Source organism: Erpetoichthys calabaricus, chromosome 1, assembly GCF_900747795.2.
Source record: "Erpetoichthys calabaricus chromosome 1, fErpCal1.3, whole genome shotgun sequence".
Taxonomy (NCBI): domain Eukaryota; kingdom Metazoa; phylum Chordata; class Cladistia; order Polypteriformes; family Polypteridae; genus Erpetoichthys; species Erpetoichthys calabaricus.
This window is the reverse complement of record NC_041394.2, coordinates 178,049,162-178,068,380: the sequence shown is the minus strand read 5'-3', so window position 1 is coordinate 178,068,380 and position 19,219 is coordinate 178,049,162. Positions and strand designations below refer to the sequence as shown.

Genomic DNA, 19,219 nt, shown 5'->3' with positions numbered 1-19,219 from the left:
CACCACTGGCACCCTGTGCTTTTTACAGATAAGAGCAGGTTCACCCTGAGCACATGTGACAGACGTGAAAAGGTCTGGTGAAGCTGTGGTGAATGTTAGGCTGCTTATAACATCGTTCAGCATGACCTGTCTGGTGGTGGGTCAGTGATGGTCTGGGGGGGGCATATCCATGGAGCGATGCACAGACCTCTACAGGTTAGACAATGGCACCTTGACTGCCATTAGGTATTGGGATGAAATCCTTGGACCCATTGTCAGATCCTATGCTAGTGCAGTGGGTACTGGGTTCCTCCTGGTGCACAACAATGCCAGGCCTCATGTGGCGAGAGTATGCAGGAAGTTCCTGGAGGATGAAGGAATTCATACCATTGACCGGCCCCCGCGCTTGCCTGACCTAAATCCAATACAACACTTCTGGGACATTATGTTTCGGTCCATCCGACTCCGCCAGGTTGCACCTCAGACTGTCCAGGAGCTCAGTGATGCCCTGGTCCAGATCTGGGAGGAGATCCCCCAGGACACCATCCGTTGTCTCATTAGAAGCATGCCATGACGTTGTCAGGGATGCACACAAGCACGTGGGGGCCATACAAACTACTCAGTATGATTTTGAGTTGCTGCAATGAAATTTCGGCAAAATGGAGTAGCCCGCTGCACCATTTTTTCACTTTGATTTTTCGGGGTGTCTTTGAATTCAGCCCTCTGTAGGTTGATAATTTTCATTTTCATCAAACAATGTGGCATCCTTTTGTTCCTAACACATTACCCAATTCATATCAGTATAGATATCCAGCAGGATTTTTTTTTCCATTGAGATCTGATGTGTTCCTTTAATTTTTTTGGTGCAGTTTATATATTTCCAGTGGCTGCTACTTTAACTAGAAGTATGACATTTCAGTCCACTAGGCCAATTACTTTATTATCCTGCCAATGCTACAGTTGTTAAAAATACTGTACATGTAAATAGTATACAGTTTGCAAAGTAATCCTTTGAGTACCTGGGAAACCTGGCAACTACCCTGCACAGACATTCATTAGTATATACAGCAGGTTATCATAGACAGATTTGGTTTTTTTAATCATTCAATTACAGAAGAAGGAAACTGACAACACTCTTTTAATACTCTATTTTTTTCACTTTTTATTGGCTTGCTTTCCTTAGAACAGTGATGGGCACAGGCCTTTTGCTGGACAGTGGCTCAATAGGGGAGAAGGGACACTTTACTGGAAATTAATTGTTACATTTTAATCCTGGTCACAAATAGTGCCCAATTTATTTCTGTATTTTTAATTTAATGTTAAATTTAGATGCAACTTCAGGGGCATTTTAAAATTCAGAGCCTTGACAAAAAATGATTGCTGACTATGCTAAATCAGGGGTGGGCAATGTCAGTCCTGTAGAGACGCAGTGGCTACCGGTTTTCACTCCAACCCAATTGCTTAATTAGAAACCTTTCCTTGCCAATCTTGGACCTTATTTAATTCTATAGCTTGTTAGTCTGCAATGTAAGGTTCTTATATCATAGATTTTTCTCCTTTCCAAGGATATCATCCAGACGAACTGAAGCCTAAAATGGATCATTTTAAGTTTTTATTAAATCAAACAGTGCATGATGAATACACACAGATGCAAATAGAAACATACTAGATGGAGAACTGCTGACTGCTTTGTCATTTACATCTTTATGCTAATAAGGAGCCATTAAAACAATGAATGCAGCTTTTTAAGATTGAAATAAGCAATTAAGGGTGGGGAACCTTAACAAGCAAGACCACTAAAATGAAGCATTAAAATGTCACTTAAGCAATAAGTGCTTCATCAGCAATAATTGACTTCTCATTAAGAAACTGGGTTGGAACAAAAACCTGCAGATACTGCGGCTCTCCAGGACTGACATTGCCCACCCATGTGCTAGATTATCAGAAAAGACACTACATCTCCTCTACTGTGCATATACTTTATTTTCCTAATTTAACACATCTTAGAAAGATGAAAGAGCAAGTAAAAGAATTCCCATTACATTAAATACAAAATGCAGTTTCTTACCATTTTAAAAGCAAGAGTTCACATCACAGCACATCAGATCAAATATTTTTTCTCTCTGCAAGAACCACCTATTGTGGGTTAAACATTTAGGAAACTACCAGACCTCATTTTCTGGTGAGAATATGGCAACCAGTACCATAGTTCATGATTCATTTGTTGTGCATTGGACTTTCAGCAAGTAAACATATTTTTTTTACTATTCAGAACCTTAACATATAATGTAAATGGTTGTATATATTTTTCATGTATTGAGATCTTTTAGTAACAGAAACAGAAGAAAAATAATACCCTTTTGCCTTCTAAGTGTTGTCAGCTTTTGCATTTTAAAGGAAAATCTTCAATTTGCACCCCATGGTTTGATAGATTATAATGACTTGATTTTTGATCATTCTGATATTTAACTCAATCAAAAGAAGAAGAAAATCAGAGAGCCATTCCCGTCAATATACGTTTCTGAGTTTAATGGACTTAATGGAACTGAGCTTGGAAAAACTTTACTGAGCAGTTGCCATTGACATGAAACTCAGACCTGGCCTGAAACCTAGCCCAACTGATTTTGAATGGTACTGCCAAGTGTGAAGCCCAAACCTGAAATTGGACCTCTCTTTTCTCTCAGACACACATGCAGAGATGGTGATGCACTGTGTCAGATGGTTCCAGTTTTATGATGTTTTTCTTGGTTGTAAAGTGGTTGAGTTGATACAGAGAAAATCCTATGTGCTGTGGAAAACAGTAAATCTGAACTACTTGAAATTTGGAGAGCAGCTCATAAGTGTAATAAGCTGATTAAAAACCTGGCATTATAAGCAAAGTAAAAATGTGTGGCTTGTGCGAATACACTACAGCTACTTTCCACATCACAACGTCACATAAACCAACATGACAGCGGTGCACACAAATATTTTTGATATATTATTTTAGAATTGTTATCAATAATTATCATATACCATACTTTATATCCATTTGATAAAGTATAATGTAGGCAACTTAGCTTTAACAAGGCACATTGCTTATTACTGATTTTTCTGTTTCTTACAACTAAAAAGGAGGTGAGAACTTGCGCTAATAAGGAAATGGCATTTGGGTTAATGAGGCCTAACTAGTTACCACTTTGTGCACATTCCTGCCTTAGAAGGACTGCTCTCTATGCCACATTTAATTATTTTTTAATTTCAAGAAATCGACCACCCTTGAAGTTGGTGAAAAATAAATTTTATTTTTTTTTATATATATATATATATATATATATATATATATATATATATATATATATATATATATATATATTTACAGTATATATATATACATATATATATATATATTGTCAAATATATGGGCAAGGTCTGTCTGCTACAAGGATGAATTTTAGGCATGCACTGGAGAAAGGGTCATCACAGCTCCTTACCTGTCTTCCTTTTTTAACTCTTGTAAGTACCTTATCTGCACCCCACAGTACAGATTGGGCAGTGTCATAAAATGTAATTTAATAATAATAATAATAATTCATTACATTTATATAGCGCTTTTCTCAGTACTCAAAGCGCTATCCTAATGGTAAAAACTGGTGCAAATTAGGTAGGGAGTGCATATGTGATGTAAATCAAGCAGGAGACTCCTGCCATAAAATAAGAGTCACAGATCGGGCAGGGTCATAGAAAAATCATATGTGTAAAAGTTATGTGCATTTAGGGTACAAATCAGATTGAGGGCACAGACAAGAATATAATAACCCAGCAGAAGAACTTTAATCCCCTTTTTGCCCACCCCATCTGCCTTTCACACTATTAAAAAAAACAGCAATAGCAAATAAATGTTATTCACATACAGTACCAGCATCTTTAATTTCATCTTCTTTTTTTAGGATAATACACTGGGTTACCCCTGGTACCTCGATGCTGTTTTTGGTTTCCTTTGTCTTTACAACATGTTTTGTCCAGCAATTCATTTATTTTATCAATCCAGTATTACAGTTTTATGGTTATGGCTATTTATTTTTTATATGTAGAATATTTTATATTTCAGTCAGGGTAAGACTAGCATAAAAAGCTGCGGAAGGGTCTTGGAATGATTTCATTGTGAGTGAAATGACCAGCGAGGTTGCTTCTTGAGTGTGGCATGGCGTTAATGGGTTTGTTTTTAGTGTGGCTTTCTTTTTGTCAGTGCAGTACAAGCTGTATAATGTACACAGACGCAGATCAGCACATACTGCGACTGAAGTGTGAGTACGTTTTCTATTTCAAATGCAAACTCCCTATACTCATGTCGCGAATGCAATTTATTCATGGAAAAGTTGGCACTAGGATGATACTAAGATTTGTTCATCTTATGGACATTTACTTTTAGGACCAATAAAAACTGTAAATCCAGGAGATGATGAAGATTGTAAAATTGACATCATCCTCCACACGCACCTCCTTTATCGCGTAATGGACGCATGGAGATTGCGCGCTCCCGCGGGATGACCTCTCCTGGCCTCGGATGCGCGCTCGTCCTCTTTAAGGCCGCTTCGCCTGTATCCCGCGGCTTCCTCGTCTTCCAGGGGAATCTCTCCACGTCACTCCAGTCCATCCCACAAGTTGGCCCATGGACAAACAGTAGGATACGAGGGTGGCCGCGACTGCATGGATTTTCGAGACCGGCGCTCGTCAGGTAAGAATATTTTCACCTCGATTGTCACGAATCGTTTTTCTTTTGATGGAGCTCGCGGAGGGAACTTCGGGGAGCAGACAGAGAGAAAAAGAAACTTTTACTAGCGCATTATAACCGCTTCCGCTTCCTGCAGTACTTTTATTTAGTGAATAGTTTTAGGTACAAACGTGTTGTTTACGTGTGCCTTCATACATTTTTAATGGGGGAACCTGCGGATAATTTTGTCTTTGTTTTATCTTAGTACGGTGAGTGAACTTGCGTGTACCGAGCATGAACACGGGCGGACTTGGGAGTTCCGCGGGGGGTCGCCAGGGCTCCTTTCTTTTGCCCTTCATCGTCCCGTTGCCGGCTGCACATATTCGTTAGCACTCGAATCTGAGGACGGTGACTCTTGTGAACATCGAACTTGGAGAGGTCTCGTTGAACCTTTCAGGAGTATTTCATTCATGCGCGAAATGTTGTGTTCTCAGGCGAAGTTTCAGGCACTTCGCGTAATTTTTCAGAAGAATCCAACAACACTTCGTCAAGCTAAACTTAACTGAATACGGCTTTATGGAGATGGTCTCGAATAAAATCCTGCTTATCACCTTACTTTTCGTAGCCGGTAGACAGTGCTGACCGCTGATTGGGTCACTGTGTTTCAACAAGTTAGTCCTTGCCAGCCGTCACCATGCTAAAGCCGATGGCAGTGGAACAAGCCGCCTTATTTTTTCTTATCTGTAATATGTGCTTGAATTTTACTATGACCGATTTTGTTACACTTGAAGTTGTTGTAAATTTATTTTATGACAGATTTTTTTTTATTTTTTAACCGTACTATCATTGTGATCGGGTTGGGTAACACAGGTATTTGTGATACAGTATAGGCATTGCTAGTGTTCTTTGAAATGTATTATTACTAAACAAAGTACCATTATGCTATTGCTGACAAAAGGGCTGTTTTGTGTAATGTCTTTCTCAAGAAACGCCTTTCATGCCTTTCTCTTTTGCTATACTTTATACAATCAAACCGTGAATCCTTTTAATTCTTTTTTCCCAGAATAGAACAACAGGGCAATACAGCTTGTACAAGCATAAGTGGGGGCAAGCCAAGAATCAATGCTGGGTGGGACACCAATGCATTGTATAGTCCCTGTAAGCACATATCCACAGTCATTCACACCAATTTACTGTTGCCAGCTTCATGTTTTTGGAATGTGGTGCAAAACTTGCATGAAAACCGGGAGATTATGCAGAATCTGCACAAAAGGGAGCCCCATCAGTGATTCAGATATGCGTTTTTGGATGCCAGTCTGTATATTCTAAACAAGTGCTGGAGGGTGAAATTTGTAGCATTTAGATTTATAGTTCAGCTCCACTGTCACTAGGGTAGAATACCAGTACAGCTTCTAGTATGTAAAACTGCAACAATTAAATCCATGCACATTGTAATTGCAAAAAAAGTTTTAATAGAAAAATTTAACAGAATTTAATTGAATAATCTGCCCCCTAATTAATGTTGACCAGGAAAAACGTGGGGTTAGAAAGTGGATAGACAACTTAGTGTCTTTAGATCTTCAAACTATGAGTTCTCATATGAAGTGCTACTCTTTGGATTCTTTTAAGTGTATTAAACAAAGGGTCATGGCTTTAATTCTGGCTAATTTTCCTTTCAGTGATAAATTCTCAGTTATGGATAAAGAGATTTCATTTAATTGTGTTATATATTTTCAGTGTTTAGACTATTCTTGTATTTCCCTTTCTTAAGACATTGTTAAAATTAAGTCTTTAATAAAGTAGAATGGAGTCAATCTGCTGAATTTAGAATTTTGTTTTTGTGTGCTAATGACCGCCAAGCAGGTGTTTCTCTGCATTGTTTTTTGCACCTGTGGCTGTGCATTATAGTGTTCCTATGAAAAACAAACTCAATAGTTGTAAAAAGGAACATTTTAGGACACGTATGGAGGAAACTAACCTGACTCAGGAGTAGAGAGATCGTGTAGTAAACGTTTTACCTGCAGTACGTGGTGGTACATTGGAGTAATGTTTAGGGCTGTTGTGTGTTAGACCCAAGAAAGTGAGGTGTGTTTTATTCTTGGTCTCATACTCCTTGGCTCACACATACACACTATCTCATTCCAGGCCAATTAGATCATGCCAGTCATTTCAACATGTATGTTTTTCAGCGTATCGGAAGAAAGCAAACACATTGGAAGAATGTGCAAACTCCATACTGTACTTATAGTAATTGGCTCACTATTTGGACCTAATCTCCCAGAGCTGTGAGGGAGCAACACTAATTGTGGTGCCACTGATTAAGTGAGTAATGCAGGTATTTTAATTGTTCTTAACTGTTTTAGTCTTCGTACAAACTTTTTAGTTTGCCCCCTGTGACATCTCTGGTAGGTCTATAAGGCATGAATAAGTAAAAATGATACAGTACATGAGAAGTGCATCTCTAGGATGTAATTCAGTCTGTATCAATGTAATTGATCTAATTTTCTGCACACTTGGCTATATTGCCATCTTTTGGTATTGTTGACTTGGGAAATCCCCATGATTAGTTATGGTGCCAATAAAATTGTGTGAAGTTTACAAAGAAGTTAAACATTACTTAGGAAGTTAGGTCATTTTAGTTAATAAAGAACAGCAGTGAAAATAAAATTGGAGTCCTTTAAAGATTGCAGGTACTCATTTTTAATTTGTTGCCTTTTAAAAAAAGGATGCCCAGAAGGCACAAGGGAGGGGCACTTAATAACAATAATATCCTTCTTATTGCCTTGTGAAGATAATGTATAATACCTTGAAATCCTAGACCGTTGTAACAGCAAAACAAAAAGCAGCAGCAGCAGTTTTTGCTGTCCAGCCGATACTAAAACGACTATCTCTGACAAAGTTTCGAAGACATTTTCTGAAGTTTAGACATTTTTAAAGAAAATTTTTCTCATCAAACTATACTGTTGTACTACTGTTGAAGTAAGGAGTCTCGGGCTTTATAACTTTGCAATTCACAGTCTCCGCAGTGTTAATATAGTGCTTGCTGTTAGACTAGCTCTTGTAAGTACAGGCACTGTTCTGAAAAAGATCTTTATAAATGTAGGCAGAACCACAGATATGGTTTATATTGTTAATGTAAACCATTTATAATCTACAATCTGGTTGTAACCTGGGAGGGCATCATCAGTAGCCTTGTGCTGTTTTAATTTTAAATGGGTTATGTCTTTATGTGACTTTATGTATAATTTGTGAATAATAAAAACATTTTAGATGTACTATATTTGGTGGTAAACTAGGAGTCATGAACCATTTCATGAAACTGTTGCAAGAAATCTATCCTGGCATCCTCAGAATACATGTACACCAAAAAAAAACACAAACCTAGGGTGGTGTGACTATGCACCAATCAATCGTACTAAAGCAGTTTAGAGTTTGCAGTTAACCTAAAACCCTATCCCAGCAGAAGTGGATGCGTGACAGTATTCCATCCTGGATAGGATTCCAGCCTGTGGTAGGGTCTAGTCATATACGTGTGAGTGTGTGTGTATAATAAATATATATATATAAAATTCACTAAGCCGACAGAACAGGCAAGACAACCATGGGATACGCACAATATAGCCACGCCCACCAACGGTAAGACGATGGGATACGCCAACAACCCACAGAGCCATGCCCGCCTGACTGTTACCAGCGTGTAAAACCATTGCAGCTTTTAACTCGCAAACTGCAACAACTCACCAAATAAGGACACCCTGTCTCTCGAGGCATTCACACTACCAGAAGACAACCATGGGCTACGCAAAAAATAGCCATGTCAGTCAACTCACAAAGCCCAGCCCACCAACTCACGCCCACCAACTTGAGCACGTGTCCACCCACGCTCTCAAGGCATTCACAGTGCCTGCTCATGTGCCCGGACGCAACAACTCGCTTTCGTCTCTGCTACAGTACAGATGCACCACTGAGCCACGTTGACTTTTCATTATACTTTTTGGTTTCGGCTGCATTTCTATATATAATCCAGAGAAAAGCCAAGCAAAATGACACCTTTAATTGGCTAACTAGAAAGATTACAATATGCAAGCTTTCGAGGCAACTCAGGCCCCTTCTTCAGGCAAGATGTATCTTGCCTGAAGAAGGGGCCTGAGTTGCCTCGAAAGCTTGCATATTGTAATCTTTCTAGTTAGCCAATTAAAGGTGTCATTTTGCTTGGCTTTTCTCTACATTCATAATGGCTAACACGGTACAGCACCCTAGTACTATATATATAATCCACCAAGTCGTCCGACCGTGGGATACAAATGACAGAGCACTGCCCAACAACTCGAACTGATAGAGACATGCCCACTAACTCTAAGAGCATGGGATGAGAACGCCTGCCTGACTGTTACCAGCGTTCACCGCAATGTACTGGAGTGTAAAACCATCACAACTGCTAACTCACAAACTGCAACAATTCACCAAACACCGCATCAGACGCTTTCTATATCCAAGAAGATATATAGATACTCATTATTCCCTGGCACACGTCCACCCCATGCTCTCCAGGCATTCACAGTACCTGCTCATGTGCCTGGACACAACAACTCGCCACACACAAATTTTGCTTAATTTGACTCAACATGGGAAACCTCACCTGGCCTGGACACAGAGAGGATTGACAGATTGATAGCTCTTTCTCGATTCTGTGGGTGTTGGTGCATGGCCGTTCTTAGTTGGTGGAGCGATTTGTCTGGTTAATTCCGAAAACGAATGAGACTCCCTACTGCTAAATAGTTACGCGATCGCCAAGCGGTCGGCGTCCAACTTCTTAGAGAGACAAGTGGCTTTCAGCCAAATGATATTGAGGATTAACAGGTCTGTGATGCCCTTGGATGTCTGGTACTGCACGCGCGCTACACTGAATGGATCAACGTGTTTCTACCCGGTGCCGACAGGCGAGGGTAAGCCGTTGTACCCCATTCGTGATGGGGACCGGGGCTTGCAATGGTTCCCCACGTATGAGGAATTCCCAGTAAGTGCGGGTCATACGCTCGCACTGATTACGTCCCTGCCCTTTGTATACAATTCCCTAACACCCCCACCCCCCCCCCACCCCCCCCCCCCCCCCCCCCCCCCCCCCCACACGCTACTACCATGGTCAGGTGATTTGGTGGATTATATATAGAAAAGCAGCCGGTACCGCAAAGAACAATGAAAAGACAACATAGCTCAGAGGTGCATGTGGACTGTAGCAGAGACAAAAGCGACTCAGGTGAGGAGTTGGGGGCGGGCACATGAGCAGGCCGTGCGTACTGAACAATGATTGTATGTTGGTTCGTAGTGTGCATTGTTGCAATGTTACTTTTCTTGGTGGTTTATTAAATTACGGATTTTTCAAATGTTAATTTTTTTTCCCTGTGCTTAAAAATCATTAAAAAAAGCGGCATGATTATGCGGCGTATGCTACGCCGCGGGTTGGCTAGTAAGCTTTAAATTCACTAAATATTGGAGTTGTGCATGGAGTATTAATGGGCAAATTTAAACTGATACGGCAAGAGCTTTGACATCATACAGTGACAAGGCTGAGAACCTTACCCAACAGTTTTAGCTATTTCATGACTGTGTCACCAATGAATTTGTATACAAAATGTAGTTGATGACATTTATTAACTCGGTTCCTGCTGTGTCTCGTCTTCCACATGGCACCAAACTGATGAGTGTCCTAACCAGCTGAACTGAGAATTTCAGTAGTCCAGAAAGCAAATTTTCTTAAGATTGTGCTTTTTACTTTTATTCCATATGTTTATCTGCACTTTTTCAATACTTGAACGTGACAAATAGGAGAAATACTATGTTGTATCCTGATTGTTATAAATCAAGTCAGCCATATTTAACTCTCAGCACTGTATTCAAATCTCTAAATACAGTATGTAACAGTTAATCCATTATACATGGACATGAAAGGCATTCAGAACTAGGTGAAAACTTTTTTTTTTTTTTTTTAAAAAGTTATTTACATAAACATTCAGGAAAACCAATGTTTAATGACACAGGAAAATTTTTAGAATCTGTGTTGTAATTGTGACACTGCATTTAATCACTTGAAGCCTAGTTCCACAGTTTGTTGTGCTGTTTTACAATATGTTTTGTGGAATACAAATGTACAACATGGGAAGATTTAATAATTTCTTTTCATTTCATGTCTTTGTAGTGGAACCTAAACGTATTTGACCAATAAAATATGCGATGAAAAGATGATCTAAGTTGTTAAAACCAAATGCACAATAATGCCAAGTAATGTAGAGTGTGGCATTTCCTGCAGTTAAACTAAAGAGCAGTGGCAATTCATTTGCTAGATATGTTGGGACTCCTTTCTTTCCATAACCGATATCACATTAACATTTTTCTTAATCCAATATGGCTGTGCAACCCTTATAGTGAAACTAAGCTTTGGTGCCTAAGCAGACAATTCCGGGTCCTTTTTTATGCTGGTAGGGGCTCTGCAACATCACTGGTAAATTAACTCAACAATTAAGAAAAATAAAAAATATTTCTGTTTTGGGATGGAATACCCTTTTGGGCCTTTCCTACCACAAGTTATTCCAGCATTCATTGTATCTGCTATTCCTGTAAATCATTTTTACAGTGGTTATTTATTTTTTTTAGTTGCTGTCCATGTGCAAAAAAAGTTTACCTAGTGTTTATATGGGGAGTCTGCTTCACATTTTTGCATCCCTGCATTCTACAGCAGGCATTGTTGATCAGCGGGAACAAGACTTAAATCTTAATCAGTAGATCAGTTTCCGTAGTAACATTTTGTATGAACTAGGTGTAAAATTTTCTTCCTTTTAATTTGAATAAGGCTGTGAGAATACAATATCCTTGCATAGTCCATACGCACAGTGAGTAGCATTTTGTAACAGACAGCATGTAGGAAGCCCTAAATTATTATTATTGTCATCATTATTTTTTGTATGTATGTGTTGTTTTGATATAGTTTGAAGAGGCCATGAGTTCTTTCATTTTGCTATTTATTCATTCTTGAACATGCTTTAATCTTTTTTTTTAATTTTAAAATTTTTTTTCCCCCTGGGTCAAAGGGTACAAAACCTATCAGAGCAACATGAGTTAGAAAGCAGAAACCAACTCTGAATGGATTGCCAGAGGTTTTAAGTCACTGAAATGTTGTATAGTAGTCATTATCTGCAGTGAAACCAGCCAATAAAGACATTTTTTTATTTTATGTATCAGCATTGAACTTTCACATATGTAGTACAGCATCATTTTAACACACACACATTTTTATGCAGCTGGTAGTAGTTTGTTTGAAGTTGGTTTTGTCAAGTTTATTGTCATGTATACATAGTACAATGTTAGCACTTCTCTCCAGAACATTTGACAGTATTGGAAAATCATATTCATGGAACCAGTCATTGAACTTTTGTTGCCTTTTGGTTTAAAATCCCACACAATGACTTGTGTTGAATTATTTGTGAAGTGTTCTTGTAGTATCATTAGAGAGTGCTGGAATTGATGCTACAATTTTAAATGTGTATACATATGCTTAAATAAGCAAGCACCCAGCATGTTCTGTAAACAAGAACTACATTTTTTTATACTTAGGGTGTTGCAATGCAGTTGGCACAATGCTGAAATACAAAACTTATCTATCTGTTCAGGAACCAGCTCTACACTTTCCCTGCATTTCAAGGTGAAATAAAAATCTGAAACTCCTAGAATCAGTGCAGTCATCATTATCCGTTGTAAATGACATAGCATAAGATGACTTTAGTTTGAAGTCTTATTACGTTCGAAATAAAAGTAATACTTTGACAGGGTTTTTAGATGGGTATCAAAGTGGAAATGTATTTGGAAAATGCATAATGGCTTTATAATATTACTTGAACTTTCTATAAAAGCAAAGTACTGACTATTTCAAAATGCATCACATGTTTTGATAGGTTTGTCTGGATGAAAGAGCCTTGTGAGATTCAATCAAGTTTTAGAAAATTGTTTAACTTTGCTACAGTGCATCAAAGGATTCCATTATTTTCTGATGTTTCCTTTACTCAGTTATATTCACCAATAACTGGAAATTAGGTCTTTTTGGGAACATTAGGAGTCTCCATAATAACTCCCACAAAGCTGAGATGATGGCACATAACAGAGTAACTAATGGATGACACAAAGGAACTATTGTCTTGATTAATGGAGATAATTGGCTGCTTATTACAAAATGGTAATTTCCAGATGTTTTTCTGATTGATGTGTGTGTTTTGGGTGTTTAATTTTCTGTCTTCCATTCCAAATAAGTTACATTCTTACTAGAATGACAATCTGCAGTCACACAGATTTTGCTGGTTTCAGAGTAAAACTTATTACCGCTGAAATCAAAGGGCATAAATAGTCTATACTGTACATTTACAAATAACTATCTTTTAAAGCTGCTTGTGGAGCTCACAGGTGTCTTGGGTATGACCAGAGCAGATTCCAAGGAAAACGATTTCCAGTGAAGAGCCAAGAGCAGTTGGTGACCAGTATGAGTGTTAAATCTAGGTGCACAGAGTCCAGAATTGGAGTGAACAAGTACAACAAAGCTGTGTACAGGAATCTTGAGAGAAGGAAGCACTGGATAGGCAGCCATCTTCCGTAACTTTAGGGGTGTTCCTTTGACTTGACAGTGTTAGGGGAGTTATTTATATCATTGTTTCATGTAATAAATAGCTGTTGGCACACTTTTGATTTGCCGTGTATGAACAGTAGGTTTGTGCTTGTGTGCTTTAATGTAATAATGGTGATTTCTGGAGAAATAACAAATTAGAAACAATCACTTTAATATTGTGCTGCCTGCTGGAAATATGCAATATTCAAAAGTAAGTGTCTGGACCAACACAATGATTGAGCATTATTTATAAAGTTGCTGCAGTGTATTTTAACGTGTGCAGTTTCCTTTACTTATGAGATTGCTGTTTGAATTGTGGTTTGCTTACTTGTATTTTAGCTTAAGTTTTTGCAAAGGGGATAAAGCAAAATACAGTGAATAGGAATCCTTTTTAAAACAAAAGTTTGATATTGCTTTCATTTGCAAGCTGGCCAAATCTGCTTTGCAGTGGTGTTTTAAGAAATTTGGATTTGGGGAAACAATTATGTTGTTGTTTGCAAGACTTATTTTGGAATGCGAATTGTTAAAGTTATGACATGGTCTAATATAGTATTCCATAAAGTTAAAAAAAAAAAGTAAAAGCTGAAAAATAAAAGTATTAGAGTCTTGACATTTAGGCCATATTTGACACACCTCATATAGGTTACACGCCAAAATGTAGCATCTCTAAACTTCTTTCCAATATTTTTTTTTTTCTGCATTCGGACAGCCTATGTCTTTTTTTTTTTTTTTTCTTTCTTTTTCTTTTGCAAATGTAAGTTGATGTAGCCCTTTACTAACTTCTTTTTAAAGGGTCACACTAATTGATTTTATTCAGAATGCATGTTGTTGTAATCTAATTGCCATTTATTGGATCCATTTAAAGATCCTTGGAAATGCCCAGGCTTTTGTACATACTGTTGCATTTTGGCAAACCTGTTTCGTGTCTCAAGTAATTGTGCATGCTGTAGGTAAACATCTGCCAGAAATGAACACTGTAAGCCATGTTAAAATTGTCAGAAAATACAGACTAGAACACTTTTGGCTGAATCAGGATTTCTGCGTTTCGATCTACATACCTACTTCATAAAGGATTAACTTATTAGAAAGGCAAATGTAATTTTAAAATGTAGTGCTGTCTTTAGTTCATATAAGGAAAACTTTGTTGAAATAAAGTACTAAACAAAGAAATCCTTATAATGATCATTGCTGATGACTGACGTGTCATGTTCATTATATGAAATTAGTATTATATACTGGCTCTGATGGAAAGAATAGCAACATAAGTGGTTAACAATTATGCATGCTTCTATGCAGACATGTAGGAAGTGCTTCTGCAAGTAAGACGCACACCATTTAGACTTCCAAATTATTATTTCTTTCCAGAAATCATAAACAAGTTATTTCTTTAGACAGCATGTTAACTTTGAATCATTATTTTAGTGCATACAGGGTCAGTGGTTGATATGTGTCGGGGTGGGGAGAGGTAAATACTTCTTCAGCATTACTGCTTTAAATTATAAGGCAGGAAAATTGTTTTTTTAGCTCTGTTTGGCTCCTACATCTGTAATCTTGCTGGCATTTGACAGGCAGGTTACTAATTAAATTTTAGGGAAAAAATGAGCAGCAGATATTGTAGCATGCACAGCAATAAGGGAAATAGTTGTCTATGCTGTCTGAGGAGTGTTAGTAATGCTGTTTTAGACTGAAGATAAACATTTAACTGTAAAGGTGTATATACAACTAGACTTAAAATGGGACTAACTTTTTTTAGTACTTTAAATGACTCGGCTAGCAGTTTATTGAATTTTCTTAAGCAGCTAATAAATTGTGCTTTTCTAAGCAGTTTTTTCATATAGATATGAAGTGTTCAAAGACTGGCATTAACAACTTGTCAAGGAGCTCTTGTGAATCAGTGCGAAATGAGCTTTCTGCACTCTTTCCAGTAGTGCCTTTTGGCTGAATATTGCCTGCTCATGAAGAATGGAATCTCTGTAGTTTAAATATCATATTTTACATAGTGATTGAACAGTTGAATTGAAGGTGCCCTTTGGGGTGTATTGGCAAGTTTTCAAGAGCTTTTTAAATTCGACAATGACTGCCCATTTTGAGATTTTTTTTTTTTTGTTCCTGTTTTCTTCATAAAGTCATGTATGTGTGGTGTTTTTTGTTATTATGAGTATTTTATTTCATTTAGTTTTGTTTGTGTCTGCTTTTAGCATAGGTAGGGTTTAGACAGTTTCAGTTCTATAAAACATCTGCTGTATCATTTGGGTTCATTTTGTAATCATATTTTAGATATATTTGAATACCGCATTTGAATTTGCTTTAATTTATATACTTTTAAGGACATCTGGCTGGTCTGTCAAGTGAAGAAAAAAATAGAAGATGCTGGATGAAATTTCTATTATCCACTGGCAATCTTAGTTAGTTATTTTAGGTCTGTTTAAATTTTGGGGGGGGTTTGGAGTTTGGCATGAAATGCTTTCACATTTAACCTCTGAACAATTTGATTTCCATATTCTCATCTAGGTATCCAACACCGGTAGGTGTGGTATGTTTTTGCATCACACTTTCCAAAAGTCCGAGCCTGATCTAGCCATTGTGGTCCAGACCAGAAACGGCCTTCAGATAAACTGGCTTTCAAGCCATGCTCTATTTTCTGCAGTTAGCCAAACGACAATGTCTTTGGAGAATATCCTGGAGTATAGCCCATGCCAGCACTGTGGGAGCATGGCTGGATTTGAGTCTGTGATCCAGAAATTCTAATCACTGTGTCACCTTGCCTTACATAATTAACTCATTGATCTGTTTACTCCCTAACTTGCTTAAAACATTTAAAACAGCTTACCATGAACATAATCTTGTATGCCTAGCAATGTATTAGCTTCACTTTAGCAGGATGAAAAGTTTAACTCTCTTGCTTATGAGAGCTCACTAAATGTTTAAAGTCAGCTGCATTCAGACAGGATAAAGGCTTTTCATGTCTTCAGTGTATGAAATTCTTTGTTACGATACCGATTTTTGTTTTTTAATTCAAGGACACACAATCCAGCAGTTTCTCTAGCTACACACTTTGTCTATATAAAGATTACTGAAGTTTTTACACAATGTCCAGATTGCATTAAATTTCAAAGGATAAAAAAAAATAAACTACTTCCTGGTATTTCTCATAACCACAGTGTTCTCCACATAGATGCAAGCAGGACATGTAAAAACTGTACATATTGAAAAGGAAAATTTTGGAATCTAAGCATGTTGATTACATAGAATTCAATGAAGTTACTAAAAGCTGTCAGAAGCATGTTTGACTCCGGCATTTCAATCCACTTATACTCTCAACCTGCTTTTCGGTCCAGGTAACTACCATAAAGTGTTTTTGGTTCAAACTACATTTTAAGAAAACAATTTGACTATCTTTTGCTAAACTGAAAAATATCTAGGGCAGGGGTGGCAAACTCCAGTCCTGGAGTGTCGTAGTGGCAGCAGGTTTTCATTCTAACCCTTTTCCTAATTAGTGACCAGTTTTCACTGCTAATTAACTTCTTTTTTCCTTCATTTTAATAGCCCTGTTTTTAAGGATTCAGTGCTCTGAATTATTTTTTTCATTAAATGACAGCCAAACAGAAATCAAATGTGAAACAAGTCAACAGTTGACCAGGTAAATTGGGGCTTCAAACTCCAACTAATTTCATTCCAACCAGTTTCTTAATGAGAAGCCAATTCTTGCTGGCTGTTAAACTCGTTATTTAATTCTATGGTTCTCATTCTGACACAGCACACATTTCCATAACTGTTGATTTTCTGTTTTTTCTAAGAACATTGTCAAAATGTTTTGGGGACCTGAGAGATCAACCTTACTGAGACCTTCACCTTTCTTTATTTTCAGATAGTGTGATGGGCACGGGTGTGCTGGTCATGTGGCACCTTGTTTTGTGTCTCATTATTGTTTGGCAGCTAATTTAAACAGAAAGAAATGACTAAGGGGCCTGAATCAAGTTAATTAAAATTAAGGCAAAAGAAGTTAATTAGCAGCAAAAACTAATGAAGAATATGGTTAGAATGAAAACCTGCAGCACTCCAGGACTGGAGTTTGCCACCCTTGATCTAGGGCCTGAAAGATGTAGGAGTCCGTATGCTAGACACACCTCAAACATAAACAGCAGCATTTAAAACTGAATCCTCCTTGATTTCTGCTCTCTTGGATGTTTACTGAGTTCTGCCAAATTTAGATTTTGTCATTCTGTTCATAGCGTCCAGTGAGAGGCCATTGAGCACCATTATAAACATACAGATGTCTTAAAAAAAAAAAAAAAAGAGATGAAAACTTACCTTCACATATAGAAGAATGTGTTAAGGGAATAAACATGAAATTTGAATTTTGAGTGAACTGTTTTTTAGGTATTTACACTATTTTTAGTCACCTTTTATTAGGACCTTATCAGGTCTACATTGAGTATAAGACCATTTTGGGTAGTCTGATTTATTGCTGTTTGATCCAATCAGAATGCTGTAGAGTATTACAGTAATTTGCAAAGGTTCATGTTCATTGTGGGTCAGTTTGTGTAAACTCCACTTTTCTGATCTGTTCTGAAGGGACAAAGCAGGAAATATATTCCCAGAGTTGTGGCTGTTTGATGGGCCTTGTAGGATAGTCGAAGCTTGTGTTCAGAACAATGCCATGTTTTTTTTCTTTTTTTATAAATACACGAACATGCTGTACCTTCACTATTCAGCAAGCTCAAAAATATTTTTTTTTTTTTTTTTTTTTTTTTTTTATCAATGCATTGAATTTTTTATTTCATAATATTTTAAGCCTACTTGGTGTTTTTTTTTGTTTGTAGTTTTTTTTGGCATCAGGTACAGTTTAGCATTTTTTTAAATATTTTTTTTGTAGTATATTTATATTTTATAAAAATACCAGTATGAAGTTTCATTTAATTGCTTCAATTTACCATGCTAAATGATCAATAAACTTTAATAAATACATAATAGATTGGAGGATGCTTAGGTCTTTTCAGATTAATGTGCTGTTTATGCATAAAAAATTTTTCTTCCCCCTCTTCAATTTATTTGCTAATGTTAAAAGCCATTATGAATGTCAGTGCTGCCACTTTCTCAGAACTGAATCCTGTTACCAGCAGTAGGGTGTAACACATTATAGTTGGAGCGAAGTATATCTCTCTCTTTTCTTCAGTTAATAAAGGCTTGACTTTCATGACCTTTGATTATGTGTGGGGAAGTGAGGGGTGTGTGTGAGGGGGCTGTTCCTGAACAGAAGTTAAACATGATACCAGGTCGGGGATTATTGGATTGGGGTGGGGGTGGGGTGTTTGTGGAGATGGGGAGGTTCTAACAGCATTGATGTGAATTCACTCTTTGTTATTGAATGGCCTGTGTCATGAGTATAAAACCAGCACAAGATTTACTTATGCAGGAGTGCCACATTTTCCATTTGTTTGGTGATTTTCCATTAGTCAATCTTGAGTTACCACAGGTACTCATTTTGCAGTTATGCCTTTAAGTTTTTGAACAACTGAGACTTAATGGTTACACCTTGGTTGTTTGATTCACCGTGGCAGCCTCACAGTGAAAGACTATAGAGTTGTGTGGTGTGTTTTTTTTTATTTTTTATAATGCACTCTTTCCCTAATGTGATTCTCAAAGGCTGCTTTGGTCCTACGATGGAGGAATAATGCTATTCTTGTGATTTAAGGATGGAATTTACCGTGAAATAACAGCCTAATTGTAATGACATTTGATTGACTGTGTTATGGAAATGGAGTTACCAGTATTGAAACTTTCACTTGATGAATAGATGAATTTAGAAGTGCCTTTGAAATAAATCCGAGTGATTAGAGTTTTGTCAGACTTTCCTCAAAAATGACTGGCCGGTGGCCGTCCATCAGTGGATTTCCCTT

At 37.5% G+C, this 19,219-nt stretch overlaps 1 protein-coding gene across 2 annotated transcripts in view; it reads left to right on the top strand.

Moving 5' to 3' along the window:
* Positions 1-4,541: 4,541 nt before the first annotated feature.
* LOC114657329 (solute carrier family 45 member 3) overlaps positions 4,542-19,219 on the top strand; it is a 103,340-nt gene continuing 88,662 nt past the window's right edge. The window contains exons 1-2 of one of the 2 annotated variants that reach the window (XM_051924464.1): positions 4,542-4,696; positions 6,862-6,994. The gene's annotated coding sequence lies outside the window, so the exon portion shown is untranslated. The remainder of the gene's footprint in view (positions 4,697-6,861; positions 6,995-19,219) is intronic. The other variant, XM_028809091.2, reaches the window with a different exon arrangement.